General features: G+C 40.3%; 1 protein-coding gene and 1 long non-coding RNA gene across 8 annotated transcripts in view; one reads left to right on the top strand and one right to left on the bottom strand.

Annotated features, from left to right (window-relative positions):
• The first annotated feature begins 2877 nt into the window (after positions 1-2877).
• adgrl2b.1 (adhesion G protein-coupled receptor L2b, tandem duplicate 1) overlaps positions 2878-18988 on the top strand; it is an 85140-nt gene continuing 69029 nt past the window's right edge. For all 7 annotated transcript variants that reach the window (XM_079349372.1, XM_079349370.1, XM_079349371.1 and 4 more), the window contains exon 1: positions 2878-3585. The gene's annotated coding sequence lies outside the window, so the exon portion shown is untranslated. The remainder of the gene's footprint in view (positions 3586-18988) is intronic.
• LOC306827314 lies at positions 12914-15141 on the bottom strand. Its single transcript, XR_013779614.1, has 2 exons — positions 13294-15141; positions 12914-13247 (listed from the first exon to the last, which is right to left on the bottom strand). It is a non-coding gene; the product is annotated as an uncharacterized lncRNA (long non-coding RNA).

Below are 18988 nucleotides of genomic sequence, written 5' to 3'. Positions count from 1 at the left end.
TGGTTCTAATGATAGCCCCGGCCTTTCAGAACATTATGAAATACATTAATTCCTTCTGTTTTGATTCTCTTTTTGCCCAAAAGAAAAACATATTGCCTGCAGCTGGTTTATCCAAAGCAGTCAACAAATCCTAATTCAATAGTTGAGGATCTGCCATGCACAAATATGCAGCTGTCCAGTTTGTCATTAAGATTACATCATATTTGCTCACAAATGACAATTTAATGTGAATGGTTTGCAGCTCACAGTCAAATCCTAATGGGCTTTCAGCTTTGAAGTGTAATTTTGTCAACAAAAGAAGAATCATTACCAGTCAACTCAGTTAAAGTTTCATGATGTTGGAGTGCCAAGTCAGTTACAGTCCTCTGTTCACGACCGTAAAATCAGGATTCAATTTGCCCCGTCTGTGTTGTAACCAATGGAGGAGGCATGGCGTGCTTTCAAAATGGAGGCAGGGTCAATTCAGTCACATTTCTGTTTGCATCTTTAAAAATGTCTTAATTCATTGGATAGTATATAGCTCAGAAACTGTAGGGATAATATATATGTATGTATATACACACATAAAATGCATGACAGCATTCTTCCCTAGAATAAAAAGCGATACACTTAATTGCATTGTGAAAATCCACACGTTATTCCCTAAATATTCAAGTATTGTTCCTTGTCAGATACTTTTAAGTGTTAACACTTAATGCCTTTAAGTGTTTCTATCCCTATAAGTATTATACTGTATTATGACAGCATTCCTATGTTATTCTAATAGGGCATTATCTTTACATAAATGCTTGTTTAATGATACAAATAGTATTTGTTAAAATATATATCATCCACTCAGCACTTCAATTCATCCATTATGATATAAGGTAGTCGCCGGATTTACATAAAGTATTGAAATGAATGGAAATTGAAAAGTCAATGCATTAGATAATTGTCCTACAACATTCTGAAGTGAACATGAGTTGAACTGTAGGAAATAATCCAATGGGGATTTTTCTTCATTATTGGACACACTTTTAGTCCTGTAAACATCAGTCGTTAATGTTAATCCTGAAAACACCTCTGGAAAATGAACACATTAAAGCAAAGTTAACTGATATAAATTCCTCTATGTGCTGTGTGTGCACACATGCGTGGCCAACAAAGCTGATTGTGATTTGTAATAAGAAAAGCTTGTTTTTTTTCACACTCATGTCAAACTAGCTGTCATTCATAAATATTAAAAGCTATACAAGCTTTACCGATGAACATTTTATTCAGTAGGCATTTTGCCTAGCCAGTGTAATTGTGAATGATTTCTTCACTGTGAAAAAGGACATGTATTTTGAATTTAGGATTGGGATTTTATGTTTCCATTTGATATTCTTAAAACTGGGATTAGATTGCAGAATTCAGTTGAATTAACTCAACATTTGTATCCTTGAGATTTCGGTGAGGCATTGTAACGTCTCATGTTCTCAATCCTTCTCCAGCTGCTTGTCCATGTCAACATAAAAAAAGATTTAAAGGCAGGTCCTGAATGTTGCCATTTCTCGCTCTTCAACACATGGACTGAATGTTTGCACACAATGTAAAGCTGCATCTGCTTGAGGGGACTGATTTAACATCGCTCTGGTGTCTTGGTGGATGCATGTTTACATGACCATGACTACAGTTTCTTTTTCCCATGCAAGGGGAGACTTGAGGGTTCAATGTGCATTGCGGTTTTCCCTCTGAGAGTCTGAGACTTTCAGTTTAAAAATTTAACATGAATTAAAAAGCAACATTTGTTACTCTGAGTATTTTATTAAATTTAGCTGGATTGACCCTTTTGCACGCATGTATTTTTTCATTACCTTAAATATGACACTATGTGTCTTCATTTATTTTTATGACATTTTACATATTGAGTGTTGTTCTTTTGCATTGTGATATCCCTTTGAATTATTAAATTGTTCATTTAGTCAAATAAAGGGGTGCAAGTTGCTGATTGTTCTTCCAACCAGTTAATCTACCAGCTAACTGTCTTAATTACTTAGTAAATCTGAAAGATAGTTTACAATAATGAAAACTTTTGTAAAAATGTTCCAAAGTCATTCAAAAGTCAAAAAGCCAAAATATTCAGTTTTTCTATTGAATAAGAGCCCAAAAAAGCAGATGGTCAAGCGAAGCTGAAACCACAGACTGTTTGTGCCATCAAATGAAATTAAGACTTAAAGGATTTATAGAAAATCCAAATTATTGCAGATAAATGCATCAGTAGACTCAAGTGTAGCAGACTCATCCATTAAGCTTAACTGTGGGCTAGATAGCTGATCTGTCCTCTCTTTTACTAAGCTGGTATTTAAAGTTGAATCTAGTAATGTTATGTTTACCTCAAGTATTGTGCAGAACTGAGGACACATTTAGCCTTCATTCTATCTTTATTAACAAAACAAAAAAATCCAATTCTTGTTTGAAAATATTTTCATGACCTTCCTGTTCTCTGCTTTCACTACTTTATTTTTGAAGTCCCTGCAATTAAAAACAAGTTTTAAGTCTCATTATGGCTCATTATTTTGTGTTTCTTTGTATCCTCAACTCTAATGAGCCAGGTGCAACCTAGCTGCTACCAACAATAGTGAAATTCCATTAGGATAAAAATTAGCATGCTATTTATATGAGCTGTTTTCAGTAACAGGTTTTGGATAATGAATGGCCTTGTACCTTTTCACACCTCTCCTGATTAACCTGCAGGCAAACCTGATTAAAAACTGCAGCTCGGAATCGCTTTCAGAAAATACAGCTTTCTGAAAATACAGCTGAACTTGTTTCTGCAGCGACAAGTGAGCGCACACCTCAGATAAGACTTCGTTATGAGCCGTAACGGGGGGCTGTCATAATTAGCACGAGGATCCGGTCCACGCGCTCAACGTGTCCGCTCCGTGTTTTGTGTTCGTTCCTCCACAGCCAGCTGCTGCAGAGCGGGGACCGGTGCGCCGTTTTCTTCTCGCCTTGTTTGCCTCCAGTCCGGCTGTAGTTCCGACTGTCTGCACGGCGTGTGGAGGAGACGCAGGGGGAAGAACCGGGAGCGTTCTGAAACCTAGACTAAAGAAGTCCAACCCTTCCTCTTCGGCCTTTTAGCTCTTGGATTGGGCCGCTGGAGACGCGCGCAAAGACTCGTGCGTGAGAAAAGACGCGATCGGAGTTAGATTTTGTAGCGAGACTGGGGCGCATCTCGTCTCCTTGAAGTGCTCCCTTTTTTTATGCAGTGTAACCATAGGAAAGAGCTTGGGTGCACGCTCAGGAGCAGGAGAAGACGGAGGAGGAGGAGGAGGGGGGAGAAGTAACGATTATCACTTTTGAATAGAGCCACTCAACATGGAGATATCCGTCCGGTCCTGGACGCGTTGGCTGGGAGAAGAACATATACCTGCCATGGGAAACACCACCATCCGCCCGCTGTGAGGAAAGTGGAGCATGCAGCCGAGCCCGAGCCGTCTTTGTGTGACCCGCTGCTTAGTTTCTGGGGGCCTCTTCTGAAAAACGGAGAGGAGGGGGGCTCCTGGTGTTGATCTGAAATTCTCGCTCCATGCCGGGATCCATATTTTGGCACGGCGTACCACAGTAAGTAGCCCCTTAAAGAGCGGATGTTTTGAGTCTTTCATGGGAGATGCCGGGTTATGCTTTTCTGGATCGATACCATTTATTTACACTCCCTGAATGTGATAAGGCAAATGTCTGAAAACGGGCCTATACGAGCCCCTCCAGCAGTTTAAAACAGTAAAGATGAGAGATCAATACACCGTAGATAGTATTGGAGATAGTTTAGTGGTGACTAGAGCCTGTCATTTTAAATTTTCATCACCATTAAAATTGGATTTTCGGGGGTGTAGTTTAATTTAAAGGCCAGTCATAGATTCATTGTTTTGTAAATGCTTACATTTTGTGGAAAGTGTCATTCAATCAGATATGTTTTATTTGGATCAACTGTAAACAGAGTTAATTCTGGGTATAAATGAAAAAAAAAAAAAAAACATCAGGAAAAGCAAACATGAGTAGATTAAATCGTATTGGGGAATGATAATCAGTGTGAGAATGGTGTGAAAAGACGCACAAGCTCACACTCACATCTCCACCCAGTCCAGGACACCAGGAGCTAAGTAGTTAGATGTCAGATACTGTCTCCATTTACTTCTCCATTTTGCGGCTATAAAATAAGATCATTTCACAGAGCATGTATAATTCACAGACCTGAGCCAGCCATGTGTGATGATGGAACACACACACACACACACTCACTCACTCACTCACTCACGAGAGTTTTTGCAGGCTGAGAAAGCCATATCTGATTCTCACGTGAAGCTTTTAGAGAGAATGGGCCACATAGACTTCAGAGAGAAACCCCAGGAGAGCACGTCTGTGACAGGCTGAAACTTAAATAACATTTACATTACAATCCATAGTGTCGATGCAAATTCAGGACAGTGGTGCAACATTATATAAGCCATACTGACAAGTTGGGGAACAGAGAGCTACCCAGGCATATACTTATATAACAGCTTTCATGCAGGGAAGTATGGATGGTGACTTTCTTGAACACAGTTGATATACAAGAATGAATGCACATCCAAGCGTCATTGTAGTCCATTTTTATGAACAAAAGAGAGCCGAAACAATATAATCCATATGCACAGCATGAGGAATTGACTTGCCACCACACAAAATCGGCGGCGGGGAAGTTTTTCAGCCATTTTGGAGGACTAGACAAAAGAAGTGAAGAAAGTCCTGCTGGCTGGGATGATGTCGGCTATGCTTGTATGATACTGACATGGCCGACAGTTGATTCTTGTAGAAGAAGAGGTAGTTTCTCCAGAAAAAGGCCCAAACAATGGGAAGTGTTACTGCTAATTGTACATACTGCACTTTCACTTTCAAATTCTGCTCATCAGCCCAGACGAATTTCTCAGGATTTCTTGAAACAAAGCTTGGGCGTTGGATTGTAGGAATTCAAAAAGATGAAGGGGAGGGGGGGGGACAAATGTTCTGTTGCCTCTTTTTTTCCACCCTGCTCTTTACTCTCTCTCTACCTTCATCCCCCATCTCTTTCTCTCTCTCTCACCCGCCCCAGACGTGCCGGTTGGGTCCATTTGTCTGTGTTGTCTTGGGGAGGAAGTGCCATCTCATCTCACATTGCGCAAATGGCTTCAATGCAAAGCTAGTGTGAATTCTAGCGGGTTTTTGTAACTGCCAATTTCCATATCAAAGTCTCTGCATTTCAATAGGGAGAACTTGAGCTACCAGCCCCCTTTCCTCTGAGCAGTTTTGTTCTGATGGAGTGTCTGTGCTGCCTCTGTAGCTGGTGGACGAGGTTTCTGACGGAATTGCTGGTCATTGCAGTTGGTTTTTGTGTGTTTGTGAGAAGCAAGTGTTAGTGTTGGAAACAGATTTAGTGTGGATTTGGGATCATTTGTTGTTGGCAATAATCTCACACCAAAAGCCACGTATTTAGTGAACATGTTGGATGCAGTTCAGAGACGTGGTCTCGTTCGGAGGAATTTGTGCACTTAAAATATTTTCCTTCTGAGTTTCTCAAACGTCAACAGAGTTCTTTATTTCATTTTTAAGCAGAAATTACAAGAAAAATAACAAACACTTTTTTTTGACTCTGTATAAAATCAGCATACTTATTTTTGACTCGTATTTTGTCCACAGCTGTCTACACTTAAAGCGCTGCCAATTATATTCCAAGTCCTCTCTTGCTAAAGAAATGTTGAGTGCAGATGCAGAAGGCGAAGAATCTTCAAGTTTTGTGTGGGGCTCCGACTTTACCTTGCTGTGTCGGAGTGTTTTCTCTGTCGCAGAGATAATATTTATTTCTCATTCTGTGCAGCTGTTGTTTGTCAGAGAAAGAATGCGGCATGGTGCTGTTTAGTTTTTAAAGGTTTTCTTCTTCCTTTTGTGTTTTTTCTTCTTTGCCTTGTGATACATGGAATAAAATTCTCTGCAATTGTCGACGAATTGAATCCAGTAAAAAGACTCGTTTTGATCAGACACAAAAGAGAGAGAAAATAAAAACGTGCTTCCTTGTCTTTGGGCGTGCTTTTACTTTGAAAGACGGCTCAGTATCAGTTAATGATACAACAAGGTGCGGCATGTGAGATATTTTACCCAGACACAGGGGATGTATAAGTCAAATGGCGGTGCAGGGGGGGTGGGGGTCTGTGGCCTTTTCGTGCGGTCATCATGTTCCTGGGTAAAAACATGAGAACGTTTTCTCAAACTGCTAAAGCTCAAGAGATCTTGCTTCTACTTCTACGTCCATTTTTATTTCAACGTGGAAAAACAAAAAAAAAACTGAAAAGGGTGAGCGTTTTGAACCCAGAAAGCAGGATGGAGAAGACTTCACCTGCCATCTTCACTCATGGCGCTCGGGGTTTGACAGCTGTCTTGTTCAATTCCTCTCACACGCTCGCTGTGAAATGTTGAACAAACAAATGGACAGAAAGAGAGCAGGGAGGGGGAAGAGGGATGGATGAATAATGGTGGTTAAGACAGATTTGATTGCAATGGAGGAGAGCCACCCTTTACGTCAGTTACATATAATCAATTTATGATGTTCATCACCTTCTGCTGCCGAACTACTTCTTCTTCCCTTTTTGTACCGACTTCACCCTTCTTCTTCTTCTCCTGTTAGTTATTTCCTAGGTTTCCTTTTATGACTTCAGAGAATGAAAAAAAAAAACCCCTCCAGAGAACAGTGCCCCCCCTGCCTGGATTGTATATGTGTAGGAGGAGAGGGCAGGGGCGATGTAGCATGTGTAGTAAGTTTGTCGAGTTGAGAAAAAGTTAGTGTTGAGTGGGCTCTGCACTGTTGCGAGCTGAGGCCGAGCCTGGTTGTTGGAATTATAAAAAAAAAAATAAAAAAAAAGAAGCAGCTGAAGAGGAGGAGAGGTACATGCATTCTGCTCTGTCGGGGCCGCTGTTGGTGGAGAAATTGGCACCAGGGCTTCCTCTTACATGGATTTCTTCCTGGGTTAGTGTAGCTACAAAATGGTTCAGAGTCCAGAGCTGAAGCCAGTGGATGAAAAAGAAAAAAACACAGAGCAGAAGAGGGCATTTTCTTCCCTGAACGAAGTGCTTCAGGGTAAGTTTCTCAATTCAGCTGCAAAAGCCCGTCGTAGCTTCTTTTGCGGCTCGCCTTTAAAAATAAAGAGACAGATGACTGGAAGGAATGATTATGCGTTTGGGTAGTTAACGCGATGGATGGATATACGGTCTCTTGCTCCATGTCACTGACAGAATACACGAGAGGGGGGGGGGAGAAGTCATCTCCCATGCTACCACCTCCTGTGTTTAAAATGACAGTTAACTTTCCCCCACTGCTTTAAAATGGATGTTTAATGATCAACAGAGGATCGAGCAGTCACGCTGGCTCTGCCCTCGCTCATTGCTCGAAGAAAAAAAAAAAAAAGACTCTCCCCCCTCGGTGTTGTTAAAGGACGCATCGCTTAGAAGAGTAGCTGCTTTCCTGAGTGATGGATCATCAGAGGTCTCTTTGGGGGGGGGGGGGGGGGGGGGGGGGGGGATTGTGGGTGTTAACCCCTTCAGTGTGTGCAGATCCGTCCCGGTTGGGTAGCCGTCGGTGGCATGTGATGGATGTGTCCCGGGTCTTTAGGCACCATATATCAGAAGATTAACACTGACCTGTGAGTTGTCTGGGCCGCCCTCGGAGCTTCTTCTCCGACACCGGGCTGGCATTAGCATACGAGGACGCTCCTCCGTCTCAGGGGGATTCAAAGATAGTGTGCTTTATTTGGTTCTGTCATAGTATAGGTCAGAGGAAGTGTGTGGATTAAAGGCTGAGGGCTTTGTCTTGGTATTAGGTGCATCTGACAGGTCATCTGTCTTCGACTGAGGAAACGCTCTTCTCTTTCTCAGATTCCTAAATAGTATCATATAATTATCCCAGAAAATGGAGGTTCAGGCCTTGCCTCCCTGCAGAAAAACCTCCTCCTGTCCTCCTCCATGGTATTCAGAAATCACATAAAAATGTAAATCACTCGACTGATGTGGTGTAACATTGTTATTTCGCATTTTGCATGGAAACAGAAGACAATATCACAGGTATCAACCAAAGCCTATGTTTTATTTTCCGAATGAGTAATCCGCAAGGTCTTCCCATGTGAAAGACCGCAAGAAGTCTTCTATTAAATGCTTCCACATGGATCGCACCGGCTCATTTGTTTCCTGGTAAATCAGTTGTTCAGGGAATCAAAGGGCTAGATTAAATTAATACAGTGTTTCAGGACAGATTTCCTGTAGAGTTTGTAACATTCTCCTTGCAGAACAGAACAACTCTTGTGTGGTGCATATTTCTGCCCAACACTTCCCTCTCACCTCCTACAGCTCTGCTGCCATTTGTTGTGTCTTTGTGTACAGTGAGAATATCTCAATGCAAATGTTTGGAGAGCTTTTTCTCCTGTGTAAAAAAAAAGAAAAAAAAAGAGGTACGCCATAAACTTTGGTCTGAAGGCTACTTGATGCCTAAGTGATGTCACTGTGTGTCTCGCGATGAGGCCAATGTGGTTTCAAGGTTGACGAGATATTGTCAAAGCCCTTGAATGTTCCCCGGGCTTTGATTGGCAGGCGTTGTCACAGGCGATGAGAAAACGGTGGGAGTCACACAGCAAACAGAATCTATTACCTAGAACAGCAAGGCGTTGCTTTCACAATGTGTCAGCACAGGCAGCCATCTTGCTCCCTCCTGTGTCTGCCGAAGAGTCCCTCCCTCGGCTGCAGCGAGGGAGCAGCTTTCAAGTTTGATTTTGGTGGCTGCCATAAGTAATGTTCCTCATGTTTTATAGCCGAGTTTCACACTGTGATGAATTATCATGTTAAAACCAAAAAAAAACAAAAAACACTTCAGCGCTCATCAACAGCGGCGTGTAATCCGTTTTATGATCACTGGCAGTCAACATTTAAAAAAAAAGAAAAAAAGAAAAAGTGATGCGAAGTAAATGACTTCCTGCCAAAGAAGGGGAAAAAAAGTAAGATAAGGCCTCAAAATATCAGCTGCACCCTTTCTTGTGCTGATTTCCTCCATTTCAAAAGCCTCCTTAAAACCAGGGAGCGCAGGCTGCAGGGAGGGAAGGAGGCTCGATGTTGATCATCCAAGCAAATCAGATCTGGATATTTGAAGAGTGAAAGTTGTGATTGCTAATCACTCCACTGCTGAGTTTTAATTAGGAGACTCATAAGCGTTGTGTCATTCCCCAGCAGAGCATCACATGCACTTTAAAGGACACATAATTAGCTTTCTTAGTTTCGACTGCTTTAAAAACAAGCGCATATTAGTCTGTGGTTGAATTATAGAAATACATCAGCATCATTGTGTTTCATGGGAGCTTCATTATCCTAATTCAGATTCTTGACCTTGTTTGATAATAATTTAAAAAAAAAAAAAGACTTATACTGAGCACAGCAGCCATGTGTGGACACTTTTTTTCTTCTTCGTGTGCTTAACACCAGAGAAAGCCCGAGTCTAATCTTGAACTGTTTTCTTGGAGATGGTGCTATAATTTGGATAGAGCTTATTTTCAATGGACAGGTTTCTTCACCGTGCTCCTAAGACCTTTGTTAGGACATTTTAATTACAGCAGAGCTGGATGTAATTGATCCGGGCTTAGAGGGATTTCACCGTCAATGAGAAAGAGCCTGGGCGTTAATACAGCCGAGCAAATGCTTCCACCTCTGAGCTGCACTCCTTTCTCCTCTCTCTCTCTCTCTCTCTCTCTCTCTCTCTCTCTCTCTCTCTCTCTCACACACACACACACACACACACACACACACACACACACACACACCTTAACTCAAACAGCCCTCTGTCTTGTTGTGTGTAATGGTTAAATCCGCCTCAGACAGGTCTCACACCGCCTGCACTTTAGACAGATTTTCGCCACCTCGAGTGTCCTCTGTCGGGGGCGCTTTCTTCACGGCTCCATGTTGTCACCCAAAAATCTTCAAACTTTTATAAGGCTGTTAGATAATGCTTCCCGATGAGGGTGAATTATTGATGGCCTTGTTCGTACGAGCAGGACGGGGCAGGCTTTTAACTCTGTGAGCTGCTGGGACTCTTATCCTGTAACTATGGGACACGGCACAAACACCCGAAGGAATGATGTACTGGAGGAGAGGGGAGAGGAAGAAGAAAAACAACGGAGGCTGAAGGGGGCTGAAAATAAAATAAAAGAAGCATGCATCCTTTACAATCGCGTCGTGCTAAGCCACAGCACAAGGGAATCTTGGCAGCAGAGAAAAGAATTGAATCTACAGAAGCTTGTCTTTGTTTCTGACGCACTGAGGATGGTATGGTGGCTGTGTGTTTGTTGCTTTTATTTGTTGGTTTTTATGGAAAAGCACACACACTCACACACGAGAACACACACACACACACACACACACACACACACACACAGCTTTGGCTCTGCTGCTTTTATTTAGTAGGAACAAATGTTTTAAGTTAGGTACTTTAGTTAACACAGAGAGCTCAGATGTGATGAAAAGCTGTCAGGTAAAAGAAAAAGAGACAACACTTTGAGGCCAGTAGAAATGAAAGGATTAGTGGATGAAGTATGCAATCAAAAGAAAAGCCAATAATCAGAATCCCTTTGGTTATTGATTAACTGATCAGGTTATTTCTTAAGTAATAACACCCTAATCTTAAAGGGACTGTATGTAGCGTTCTTAGAGCAAACAATCTGTCAGTGTCAGCTGTTTTTTGTCACTGCACATACACAGCACTCAAATTAAAAAACAAAAAAATTAACTTTGGCAACACGCCCATGCATGTACAGTATGTCACTTCTCTCTCACCAACCAATCAAAATCAAGAAGGCGCAGGACTTCAGATAGGAACTCAGTCGACAACATGGGCGGAGGAGAAACTAAAATGTCTTTAAAGGGGTCACATTTCCCCGTTTAAAGCTGCTAATGCTAGGACACCATTCCTCCGCTGCATATTATTTGCATATGTTTCTTTGAAATGTGTCTGAGCAAAAAGCATACAGAGCAATTAAAAAACAAACAGCTAATGGTGAACTTCAGGATAAGTGGAAGTGCTGTCAGCGACCGTCCATAACCTAGCAACAGTAAGTGCCGGTGAGAAGCGCTCTAAAATTTAGGTTGTGGGCGCCGCCAGCACAAAAAAAAAAAAGAACGTAGGTGGACAGAGGTCATAACTCATGGATTTGTCGGAGGTGGATCATTGTTAAGTGAAGGTCTTTGTTTTTGACTGTTTGGGAAAAAAAGGAGCACAACTTAGTTTTCTCTGGAAACTTGTGTCAAATGTTTGAATAATTTTCTGATGTTTGATGGACTAAAGAGATGATTGAATAATGAAAGTATTCTTTGCTGTGGTCTCAGAGGAGCCAGTTAAGCAGTGACAAATCAGACTTCATGTGGTTTTGATCAACTGTTTTTTTGTCCAAAGCAAAATAATCTTAAAATTGAACATTTTTTTAATAGATGTTTTTATACTTGTTCTTCATATTTGTATATCCCTGGTCCAAGGTTACATAAACCATCAAACACATAACCAATAGTCAATTCTTATTTATTATTATTTTTTTACAGTGCTTCTCTGACCCTGGGTGACAAACTAGATGGAGAAATAGCTGCAAAGTAATTGCCTGAATGTAGCCACATAGGCATTCAGTCAAATCTCTTTTAAAGTGCTGAATGCACATCCGACCTGTACGCCCTGACAGTTGTCCTGTTCTTAAAGCATGCACATTCATCATTGTTCCAATTCATTCTCTCTGCACTCGTATGGCCCTTCAGTTTGCATCACAAAGGAGCGAGCAGAATCAACTTCTTGAAATACTGCGAGAGCCTATCATTTGGCGCCCTAGAACTCAATCGTGTTGTCCTTTGAGCAACAGGGATGTTGACGTTTTTTGCCCTTAAAAACAACGGTTGGCAAAGTGTCTTGTGTCAAAAATAACAGATTTGGGGCTTTTAAGACATTAAGTCTGGCCAAATGTGCATTCCAAGATTGGACCTAAATTTCTGGAAACGTATCTAGTTGTTTAGCAGCTTTGTTGTGTAATTACGTTGTGTTTTTGTCCGTTCTGGCATTTTAAAGCTTAAGTTTCATCCATGACAAGCTCCTGTTTCATCTGCTGAGGAGAAGGCTTTTTATTTCCCAGAGTAATCGTGAAGAGATCTGTTGTTTGGGAAAAAAAAAAAAAAAAAATCAGAATTAAGTGGTTTATAGCTGAATCATGAGTATTTAAATCTTGAGTAATGACCCTGCAAGTGTCACAGCAAAGACAGGAAGAGAACAAAAAGTAATTATGTACAGGGAAACATGAAAAACAAGTCCAACCAGTTCCTCTTTCCCAGTGGAAATGCTGCAGATTGATGGTGCCTGTCTCTCGTTTCTCAAGGAAGAGACGGAGTAGGAGGACAAATAAGAAAAAAAAAACATTTCTGAGAAGAAAAACGACTTCAAATGGAAAACAAGCATGAAACACGCCCAGGCCTAAAGTGTGTGTATGCATATTAAGTGAATGCTGGCTCATATCCAGCTCAGAACAGCCAAACGGATTGAACAACATGGCTAAGACATATCTCATTGATATTTTTGAAGCGTTGGAGGGAAATTACATCAATCCAAAATATTTATTTTTGAGCAAGAGCTCTAATTCACAATTATCTACTTGCAAAGGAAAAGGCCCTCTCATTCACACAAGCCAGCACAAACACGTGTTCAGTCATGATTATAAAGAATTTTCATTCATGTTTTAATTAATGACATGAAATTATAAAGCACAAAATCAGAGTCTGAGTCCAAACCACACACTTGAGGAAGGTCATGAGTTTTATTTTTTCCATTGTCCTTGACCCTAAGCACTGAAACCAGAACAACGTTGTATTTTTGTGAAAGTAATGATTTTCAATGTTCCGTATTCCTCTATCAGAATACACACGGATATTAGCTGTTTCAGCTACATGCCAAAAAACAGAGTTAGAACACTCAACCAGGGAAGACCAACATGTAGGACTGTTTGTGTTATTTTGTACCTTCTTTCTGATGGAAGTCTAAGGGGCGTTCAGTTTGGTGAGTTCAGGACCAGAGTATTAAATCTGATACTAAAAAGTATGGATACATACATCAACAAGCTTCTAATCACAATAGAACTGCAGCCTCAAAACAGCTCCATATTTGATATAAGCGCTACACAGACAAACTAGCTTTAGTATTGCCTTTACAAATACACAAATTGCTTTGGGAACACTCTTCAGAAAACACCAAAGCCAAGAAACAAACACGTCGAATATACATTCAAAAACCGAAAATAACGAGGCGATGGCAAAGATTGCAGACACTCTCTCCTACTTTCTTCGGAGTTTACCTTTCGACGAAAAAAAAAAAAAAGAGCCAGAGGACTGTAAAACATGGCGGTGGGTCCATAATAGCATTGGCAGCCGTCTCTTGGGACTCATTAGGACTGTCGATTACTCCACACGGTTGTGTAATGGCCATATAGTATACGAGGTAATTTTACAGGACTACTGTAGCTGTACCATGTACTGCAGCGGTTTCATGAATTAAATCAAATTCCTGATGCGGTTTCCTCCGTCACCAGATTTAAACATGGTTAACATGGAGGGGAACCCTGCGGAGCAAAGTATGGAGTAGACTTCCTTCTTCAGCTCTCAGTCACTTTCTGAAAGGAAATTACATTTAAAGGATTTTAATAGCTCTACTTACCTCTTGGTTGGTTAACTTCTTTATCATTAGTATAGTGTGTTTTTTCTCACTATAGCTTTTTTACATTGAGCCTGATATAGTTCCATGTATTCAAAACAGATTGTTTAGTATGTATTGTTAAAGTGCAAAAAATCTAACTTGAATCAGTGATTTGTGGTATACTGTCATGCTGTTTTGAAATATTATGATGTTAGTTTAATACTTAAAAACTACTAAATTAACGAATGAAATAAATGATAGTTTCTAATGAGAGCGTTAGTGTGATGCATCACAACATCTATTTCTGACCAAATATCTGTGATTAAAAAGCTGACGCCAGCCGTCATTTTCATCAGCTGTAATTTGTATCTATTTTCCTGTTAAACCAGTCAGCAAACAGTTACAAATGAAGATCCCAAATTAAATCCCCTGAAAAAAACAACAACAATATTTCAGACCAAAATACAGAAAATGTGACAAAGATTTGAAATTGATTAAGGGACTTGTTGATTCTGCCTTATTAAATTATATTACTTGTCTTTTTGTTATCATTTTGAACATCATATCAGGAAATACACCAAGTTACTGAAATTTTCACAGTTTAATTCATCGACCTCTGATGAGGTCATTTTGTATCTTCTCACAAATAACATCCTTAATGATTTGAAGAAATGTCAAATTCAAACAAGCATTCAGAGTTGTCACCGTGCATCACTACACGCCTGAGTTAGCGTAAGTGTGTGTGTGTGTGTGAATCACAGTGTGTGTGTGAGTGAATAGAGACCACACAACCTGCCTCAGTTAGAATGCAGCCCATGTGCTGAGCATTCAGAGGTAATGCAAAGCAGACCAGATCTGTGACTAAAACATGCTTTAAGTTGGGCAAAACTTTTATCTTTACATTAAATTTACTCCAAAAAACGGCTTGAAACCCAGGAGGATGGATGCACGTAACAGTGGATGTGAAGCCAGCCGTGAAGTTGTCATTGTGGCAACGAGTCCCCACATTAAATAGTTTCAATGTGGAAGAAGCTGTAGGACTTTAAATAGCTTACAATCAATAGGAAGATGCAGTGAGCATGAAGCGTAAATCAGAATGGCTGGGCAGACGTAGCAGCTTGTTTGAATGATGTGAAATGTCAGATTCACAGTTAATGTTCTTCTGATAAACTCTTACAGAGCCGAGGCTGGAGTGGAGAGGCTTGTTCACCGAGCGGATCAGAGTTTTTTGTCTGAGGAGTTATTTGAGTTTAACCACAGCTTACTTAAACGGGAACAACTTTCAAATGTTGTTTGTGTTCGCTCTGAATAAAGAAAGCTGGAAGTAATGCTCTGCTTGTCACTTTTTAGATGTGAGCTCGAGAGCATTGCCAGTAGATTTATTTATTTATTGAATTATGAAAGTACACGCTAATAAACAAATCAGCAATACGTATTTATGTCAAAAAAACTTAATTTCATCCTTAATCTGAGGCAGGTACCAATAACACACTCACACACACACACACACACACACACACACACACACACACACACAAACATTTGTTACATAGGAAACAACAGATACAATATGCACATTTAAAGTGCAGGAGAAGTCCCCAGAAATGGGCCCCAGAAAAGGAGACAGATATAACAGTCAGTCATATCAGTACATTACTCGCTTGTATCTGTATTTGTAAGTAATTGAATGAGGACATACATTTCAATTTAAAAACCTCAAGATCTCAAAATAATATAGAAAAAATAATCTTTATTACACTTCCCTCCAAATTACATGTATGTAAGTATTTATTTATATAGCACTTTCAAAACAATTTGTTACAAGGTGCTTTACAAATGCAAAAAATAAAAACAGGAAAACATACACAAAGAAAGTTGACCTTTGTGCATCCTGGGATTTAAGGTACTGGTCATATGTGGTGAAATTCTGTCACCACATTTATAGAGGTTCACTCCCTCACTTCCACCTAATGCAGGATTCGATAAGTTGAATAGATGCAGGATGGTTCTATAAGTCAGTGAGGTAGAATCCAATTTCCCTGCGATCTGATTGGTGGACAGCCATGACTCAAGGCGGGCTACATTACTAAAACTCATCTGATTGTCTGCGAAATAAATCTGAAGTTTATTTATATTCAGCTTTTTGTTAATATAGTCTCTAAATTGTTGCAGATTGTTGTAATAATGATATGAACCTTCATTTAAACTAGATGTGGAACCTAAATATAAACAGTTAAAAAATCGAATGCACCTTTGACTTCATTTTATCACTCCTTCACATACAACTCGAAATGAGTTTTACTTTTCTTCCCTCCAGCAGTAATGGTGTCTGCTCAATTTGCATAATATTTCTTAGTAAAAACAAACTCTTTGCTGTGGGCAACAAACATGTCCCTTTGTCATTGTACCACTTTGTCATAAACCCCATTTGGATGGGATTAGTTTTACAGGGGATGAGGGGGATCAAATGTAATTGAAAATGGAGGATGTCTGTAAAATTTTTAACCCCCATCTGAATGTTGCCCATTAGTGGTCTGTCTAAAATCTGGGACCTCCTGCACCCCGGGAAACATAAACCTCTTATAAAAACCTCCACCAGTCTTCTCTGAAAGGACAACCTGGAGAGATTTTCAAAATAGTACGTCATTCCCTTTGCACACATTTCTGCGCTTTATCCTCCAAATATGAGATCACTCGGCTCCAGATGCGACATTTCTTCTTTTTGGTCTTTGTTTAAACAAGTTGCTGTCAGCTGCGGAAACTGTGTTTGATTATTATGATACGTTTGTGATGCGATGGCAGCACATGAATTGAATTTCTGTCATAGTAGAGGCGGATTACACAGAAATCTGTGAGCCTGCATGTTGATCATTAAACCCACAGATGTTCTGTATTAACAGTTACTTTAGCGGTAATACTAATCCGGTCTGAATGGGGCTATAGTGTGTAAAAAATGTAACATTGTGACGATGTGTTTCCCCCCAGAAGGTGTGAACACAAACATCACCTGCTGCAAATCTCTGTGATGGAATGAATGGATTTGTTGTGTGTGTTTGTGTGTGTGTGTGTTGCCCGTGTTGGGAGGTGTGTGTGTGTGTTGTGTCTGTTGGGGGGGAAAAGGGGGTTTGTGTTGGGGGGAGGTTATGATGCCAAGCCAATCATGGCGTCTGTCGTAAAAAAACAAAAGTGTTTTAATGCCGCAGTGAGCTGGAGGTGAGCAGTGTGTGCGTGGGTGTGAGCTGTGTGGATAAAGAGCAGGCAGGGGAGTGCTAGAATGATGTGTGGAGAAGAAGAGAAGTGAGGCTGTCAGTACATTTATGAAAAGACTGATTGAAGGAGAACCGTCTCTCTTCGGTGTCGGCATCGAGCCGATCCGTGCTCCTCAATGGGGATGACCCCACTGCTTAACCAACTGCTCCGAGGTCAGCCTATTCATTTCGACACCATGCCCTGCAAGAATGGCACCCATCAGAGATTGAAGCACAGAATCTTTTGGCTCTTTTATTTAATTTTTTTTACATCACACATTTTTACATTTGGAGTTGCACAATGCATTTGTGCTTAATACGCCAGAGTAACCTTTACGGTATGACGGAGGATGTAAAAATGTGTTCCGCTGTCAAACACTTCAACAAGAGGCAGGCAGTTTAAGTAAGTCAAGACCTGAAGGAAAGTAGAGACAAACATTCACCCATTCCCGCTTCTGAAACATGATTATATTCTATGAGGTTTTTTTCTTCTGCGTTTTGAGTGATATTTTTGTCACTATTTTGGATTGTTTGAAAGTTTGGTTGGAAGATAAAAGCCAATTGAAGAAGCCCTTGGACTCACAGAACTTATTTTTCATTTATCGTTATCTTTTTTATTTTGAATTTCTTCAAATTTTGTGGACTTAATTTCTGTCAGAATGTATAGATACTTTAATATTGGTATTATTCCTCATCTATATTTCACTAGAAATGTGCTGACATTTGTGCTTTTTTTTTTCTGTAAATAAGGCCTGTACATGTTCAAAAAAAAAAGTTTCCCAAGCTTCATCCTAAAAGCTCCTCTTTTGTCCATAACCCAGAGAGACTCAGTCTGCTTCATAGCACAGTGAAGACAACAAGTATTCCAATATGGAGGAAAATAACCTTATTTTTTATTTCAAATGTATAGCAGATAAATCCCATATTAAACAGTTGAATAGTTTGAGTAGTTGACATATTATTGATTAATCGTTGCAGTTCTATTTCTGCTCCAAACCACAAGAGAAACATCCACTTTGAGCCTTTTTGGAAGTGTCTGCTCCTCCACACAGCTCCTTTTGAAGAGTACACCTCAGCCTCTCCTCGCCTAGCTTGACGCTAACCTGGTTGTTCAGTCTGGGTCGTCTTTGTTCTCTTCACTTTACTAAGCTCCTTTGCTCACCCCTCTCTGTTTCACTCTGTCCATCTGCCCGCTGGCGCTCTATCTTATCTGCTGCCTCAATCATTTGGCCAGGAGCCGCTCGACACACCAACTGTTGTGTGCTTTCAATGAAATAGTGAAGCATTGCACCTTTCAGGAGGCTTTCTGCTCAGGCTTTTAGTGCACTGAAGATTTTGGCTGTTGTGTTTTTTCGAGATGTCCTCTTTTTATTTTGAGCCGTTTATACCTGAGAAAAGAAAAAAGAAGACCTTAAATCAAAGCTTTGTAAATTAAATGTTACATGATCTTTTTCTGACCCTCACATGAACAGAAGATGAGAGACGTCCTTTGATGTATTAACCAACATAACAACACTTGGTGGCAAATAAAAGATTTAAAGGCACACAATTAAGCTGTAATGAGGATGGAGAAGGGAGCACGAAGTGGCTGAGGGAAACGCAGAGTTACTAAAGTTTTATTCAAGATGCTTGCTTTTTTTTTTACGTGCGAAAACTACTCTCAAACTCTTATATATAGATTCATTTTTAGGACACAGTTGGCCTAGCGGTTCGATCAAAAACCATGTACGGAGGCTATAAATATATTTTGACTTCACATCAAACTAAGATAACCCAAAATGTGTGCAATTTTAAACTGGGCTCAGAGACATTTTTGAATGTGTCAAGCAACATTTTTCAGAAGCGAATCCATACGCTTCAAACTGCTTGCTTTTTCATCCCACACGAAATACCTTCAAATTTTACATTGAGAAGCTGGGAAGGATTGATTTATTTGGCTGGAAGTTTGTCATCATTTAAAGAGTCGTTCAATCTGTCGATAAGCTTTCGGTCAGAAACCGATGTGTGAAGCTGTAAACTGCTGTTT

The sequence above is a fragment of the Symphodus melops genome, assembly GCF_947650265.1.
Source record: "Symphodus melops genome assembly, chromosome: 7".
Classification (NCBI taxonomy): Eukaryota; Metazoa; Chordata; class Actinopteri; order Labriformes; family Labridae; genus Symphodus; species Symphodus melops.
This window is presented reverse-complemented; position numbering and strand designations above follow the sequence as displayed.